Source organism: Carlito syrichta, unplaced genomic scaffold (genome assembly GCF_000164805.1).
Source record: "Carlito syrichta isolate Samal-C Ts95f unplaced genomic scaffold, Tarsius_syrichta-2.0.1 Scaffold309724, whole genome shotgun sequence".
In the NCBI taxonomy this organism is placed as follows: domain Eukaryota; kingdom Metazoa; phylum Chordata; class Mammalia; order Primates; family Tarsiidae; genus Carlito; species Carlito syrichta.
This window is the reverse complement of record NW_007253820.1, coordinates 275076-280678: the sequence shown is the minus strand read 5'-3', so window position 1 is coordinate 280678 and position 5603 is coordinate 275076. Positions and strand designations below refer to the sequence as shown.

Genomic DNA, 5603 nt, shown 5'->3' with positions numbered 1-5603 from the left:
GCCACTGCCCTCCAGTCTGGGCGACAGAGTGAGACTCCAACTCAAAAAAAAAAAAGAGAGAGAGAGTCAAAACAGCTTTTCTAAGGTTATTCAGGACTAAGGCTCCAACTAGGTCTCAGCTCCAATTTTTGTGGTCTTTCCACTTCATCACAAATAAATCTCCATAACAAGATTAGTAATAGGAACAGTGACAAGTAAAGGAGCAGGATGTAAACATAGGGAGACTTAGAAAGCCATAACATAGTTGAAAAATCCTTCATGGAACTTAAAAAAAAAATTTTTGTATTATAAAGATGTGAGGTACAATTCAGGGTTAGGTGTTCATGGAACTTCTTACTGCCTCATTCCACCTTCCTTTCTTCCCCTTCAAAGAAAATGTGCATAACATCCTGCAGTGTAAAATTTGTCTGAGTAGGAAGACCCATCAACTGCTCATAAGCCAATCTATCCAGAGGTGATTTACATTCTAATCAGGTAGCACTGTGAGAGTAGGTTCTCTAATTCAGGTCTTTATCATTCCTTTCCTGATAATTCCAAAAGCCTTTAACGTGCCTGCATGCCTCTGGTCTTGAGCTACTTCAATCCATCCTGCACACTCTTACCAGTAATGTTCTGAAGTGTAGCTCTGTTCATACCTTTCTCTACTTACAATTTTTCAGTGACTTCACTTATGGGCTGAAATTCTTACCTTGAGGCAGGCACTTGGGGAGGATTGTTTGAGTCCAGAAGTTCGAGACCAACCTGGAAATATTGCTAAATCTTGTGAAAGGGTAAAAAGCCAAAATGAGGCAAATTTATCAAAGTGGCAGCCATTTTAACATTGCTTAGTTTTGTCATACATTTTCTGTAGCTTATTTTAACCTACTGGCTAGTCATTAACAAGGGACAAAACCGTTTTCCTAGAGGTAGTCACTGATAATTGTCTTCAACCCCCCAAGCATGCTTTGTTCTAATTACCCTTTTTATTCAAAGTATTTGTCTTCCTGTCATAAAAGGCCAAGCTGACCTAATCTTTTGTGATCAGCCCTTCATGACTTATGTGACACAGACCACCAACCCATCACCATGGCGACAGTCTTGTCCTTACCTGCCCCCTTCACGATGACATAACACAACCACCCTGCCACCATGGCAACCTATCCCCCACCAAAGGAAGTTTTAAAGGCTTTCAACCTCAAACATTCACCACCATATTTCCTTCAAGTGTCTGATTGCTTCTTTCCTTTGCGAAGTGAATCCATTCTTTTCTCTGATCTACTTTCTTCCTTTTTTTTTTGAGTTTGAGTTTGAGTCTCACTCCGTCCCCCAGACTGGAGTGCAGTGGCACGCTCCCAGCCACCGCAGCCTTGATCTGCTGGGCTCCAGCGATCCTTCCGCCTCAGCCTTCCAAGTAGCTGGAACTACTGGCATGCGCTACCACACCCAGCTAATTTTTGATTTATTGTAGAGACGCAGTCTCGCCAAGTTGCCCGGGTGGGTCTTGAACCCATGGGCTCAGGCAATTCACTCACCTCGGCTTCCCAAAGCACTGGGATTACAGGCTGAGCCACTGAGCCCAGCCTCTCTGATCTACTTTCTAAATAAACTATCTTTCCTAGTCTGATATTTGTACAATTCTTTGCATACCCACAGCACCAGCTCGCTGACCTAACATTTTTGGTGGCCTCATATGGGGATACTTCAACTCCTTGTGGAGTCTTCACCATGCTCTTTCTCTTACTCTCCTCTTTTCTCAAATCTCTCTGTGGACTATGCTGGAACTCGGAGACAACTGATGGCCACTTTGGCCAGACCTCTCTATTGCCTCAGTTTTATCTGGTATAAAATTCCAACATCATCAACTGGTGAGTTCATATATTACCCTCTCCTTTACTAGGTCTGGGAATGAAACTGAAGAACCACTTTCTCTCTTGGCAAGTTTTTTCTCACTGGGATTTTGGACCCCCCTCTTCTAGAAATCTTGGTACCAAGTCTTCAGAACAGGTGTAGGAGTAGCCTTGCTACCAGGTGGAAGGATTGCCGCTGGTGGGTTGAGGGGATCAAGTGGTCATCCTTTCTCACTTGATAACCATATAGGCTGACTCCCCTGATTCTTTTTTGGGATGCCAACTGAGAATGTAGATGGGTTTCTCTTTTGCTGGCTGCTCGAGACTGTTCTCAGAACCAATCCCTTTTTCTCTTTAGACCTCCTCATGGGAACCTTCATTATGGGGTGGCCAAGGGCCCCCATTAAAATGCATTCTAAAGGGTCTTAGGAACCTCTCACTAGAGAAGGACATCTGCCCTAAGCATCTCATTTTCTTCACCCTCAATACCAGCTAGGTGACCAGGAGGTGGGGTCCAAAGCAGGTGTTTTGCCTCTAATATTCTCCTTTAACTTGACTCCCATTGCCACTACAAGGGCAAATAGATCCTTATGTACATGCTTTTCTCAAAGTGGTGATGCCTGGACCCTTGTTCTTTCAGTGGCATACTCCTTCTAACTCCTTGTTTAATTACTTTACCACCTTCCTCCTTTCCTTCTTACAACTCAGATCCAGTTAACAATCTCCCCCCTTTTATCAATTTCCTCTCTTATTACCTAATAACACCCCAATGGCAGCTGCAGTAGCTGCAGCAAAAATCAAGCTGTGTGTACCACCTTATCCTCCCACCCACTCCCCTTCCCTTCACCTGCCCACACTTGCTCCGGACATCCTTTTTTTTTTTTTTTTTTTTTATGATCTAAGATATTTTATTTTTGACACCTATTAAGCCATGAATTAATAGGGAATAGGTTCCAGAAGCTCGGGCTCTTTTCCTTTGGTTCTCACAAAATGTGCTTCTTTGGGTGGAGTAGGCTGGCGCTTCAGTTGAGCCCACGTGCCTTTCTTCTTAGCTTCCTTCTTTTTCTGGTCATTTTCTTTCATGTGTTTCAGGAAGCTATCTCAACTCTTTGAGTGCTTAATATGCTCAATATGCCCATTAATTCTCTCAGCGAGAATCTGGCCTTTTACTGGTTTGTTAACAACAATGCCAACAACATGCTTTGTGACATTGTAGACTCTTCCCATCTTGCCATGGTAACATTTGTGGGGCATTCCTTTCTGAACAGTACCCATTCCCTTGATGTCTATAATATCACCTTTTTTGTAGATTTGCATGTATGTGGCCAAAGGAACAATTCCATGTTTTCTGAACGGCATGGAGAACATGTATTGGGTGCTTCTCCTCTTTCTCTTAGTGTTCGTCATTTTGGCGAGTTACTGGAAGATGGTGGTTGCGGCCGAAAGGAGGACATCCCTTTAAACCTCTCAAACCCTGTTCATCAGCTTCCCCTTCAAGAATTGATCAGGGTGTGAGGTATTATTAAAGTTTATGTTACTTTTTTCTAAGATAGATCTCTCTCAAATTAAATCTAAACTGGGACTATCAGCCATCTTCTTGGATAGAAGCCAAGGGATCACATGTTAATTAACAAATCCTGTTAATTCACAGGAAAACACAGCCTATTGTCATTCTAATCTGCTTTTCCAAACCAAACTTCCAAGTACTTTAGTGAAATCTTACTTCCTACAACTTTACCATGTTCTAAAAACATTAGTACTAGATAACCAACCATGTTTATTATGTCAGGCTTGCTAAAGGGTTTTCTGGGGAAAGAAAGTTGGGTCACCTTACTGCGTCCAACTAGCTCATCACCTGCAAGACAAGTGAAACTTTAAATGCTGAATATTCTCCGTGTGACACAATAAGGTATGGGAACCAGCCATTCCCACCTGATTGTTAAGTCACTTTACTGAGCTTGGCACTTCCCCTGTGGGATGGGCAAAATATTGGATACTGTCTGTGTGGTATTAGATGCCCAATTCCAGAGGCAAGACTTGAAACTACGGGTATCAAGCTTCCAAGTACAAAAAGTTTTGTGGGTTTTTTTTCTTTTTTAACAGCCAAGACATTTAAGAAGCAAAAGCGTGCCAACATGAAGGGCAGCAGGACCAGAAGACCAAAAACAGGCATCTCAATTAGTAACAAAACTCCAGCTGCCCAGCAGAGACTTAGTAAAAACAAATCTGTTAAAGGGGATGGTGTTCATTACTATGAGTATAATCTGCAGAGTCACTTAAAGTGTAGTTACCCCAAAGAGGCCTAAACCTCCAGGACCTTGTCCACTGCACAGGCCATGGAGCCACTGGGAAGTGGTTGCACCCTTTTCTCTTGGCTCAGAAAATGGTAGCCACTGAGGAGGTCTAGGAATCCGCTTAAGTGCCCAGTACCACCAGCTTAGTACCATCACCCCAATAGCCCCCAGGTGAATACTAAGGCACTGGAACTGAAATTAATGTCTTAATTAACACAGGTGCCAGCCATTTGGTCCTGGCCATCAATGTTGGAATGATATAGCCTTGTCTTAATCAGAAGTTACTAAAAGATTAATTCATATTATAGATGTAAAAAGTTATCTATAAAAAGGTAAAAAAGAAAGGAACTAGAGAGCAAAGAAGAGATGTAAAGAAAGTTGTTGATATAAAAATAGTTTTTTGGCAAGAAAGGATATATATAAAAGAATAATTTTATATAGGAAAGGATCTTTTAAAAAAATTTTTTAAATTTTAAAAAATTTAAAAAAAATTTTTATTTTTAATCAATATTTTTTATTATGATATTGTGGGGTACAGTTAAGGGTTAGGTATACAAATACATTTCATTCAGGCACCCTGTTGATAAGAGGTGTTTCCCCATCTCCAGACAGATATTTGCTACCGTTAATCCCACCTCCCTCCTCCCTCATTGTTTCCCACTACTGTCAGTCATTTTCTTATAGTATTACATTGGATATTCAAGGTCCATTATATGAGTGAGAACATGTGATACTAGGATCTTTGTTTCTGTGAGAGGTCACTCAGTATTATAGACTCAAGTTTCATCCAGGTTGCTGCAAAATTCATGATTTTGTTCTTTTTTATGGCTGCGTAGTATTCCATCATGCATATGCACCACATTTTTTTAATCCAGTCCTCTTTTGATGGGCAGCATGGTTGCTTCCAGGTTCTTGCTATTGTGAACAATGCTGCGATAAACATGCGTGTGCAGGTATCTTTTTTATAGAGTGATTTGTGTTCTTCAAGATATATTCCCAGTAGGGGGATTGCGGGGTCATATGGGAGGTTGATATTTAGAGCTTTTAGGAATCGACACACTGTTTTCCATAGAGGTTGCACTAGTTTACACTCCCAACAGTGTAGACGTGTTCCCTTTTCGCCACACCCTCTCCAGCAGCTGTTATTTTTTGAGTTGTTGATAATTACCATTCTGACTGGAGCTAGGTGGTATCTCAGTGTGGTTTTGATTTGCATCTCCCTGATGATTAGTGAGGTTGAACATTTCTTCATGTGTCTGTTGGCTGCTCAGATGTCTTCCTTTGTGAAGTGTCTGTTCATATCTTTTCCCCATTTTATAATGGGGTTGTTTGTTTTTTTCTTTTCAGCATGTTTGAGCTCCTTGTAGATCCAAGATGTTAAGCCTTTGTCAGACCTGGAATTGGCAAATACTTTTTCCCAGTCTGTAAGCTGTCTCCCTGCTCTCTTGATGGTTTCTTTGACTTTGCAGAAGCTTGTCAGAAT

The 5603-nt window shown here is 41.4% G+C and overlaps 1 pseudogene; it reads right to left on the bottom strand.

Moving 5' to 3' along the window:
• Positions 1-2750: 2750 nt before the first annotated feature.
• Positions 2751-3267, bottom strand: LOC110596504 (annotated as a pseudogene).
• Between the last annotated feature and the right edge of the window lie 2336 nt (positions 3268-5603).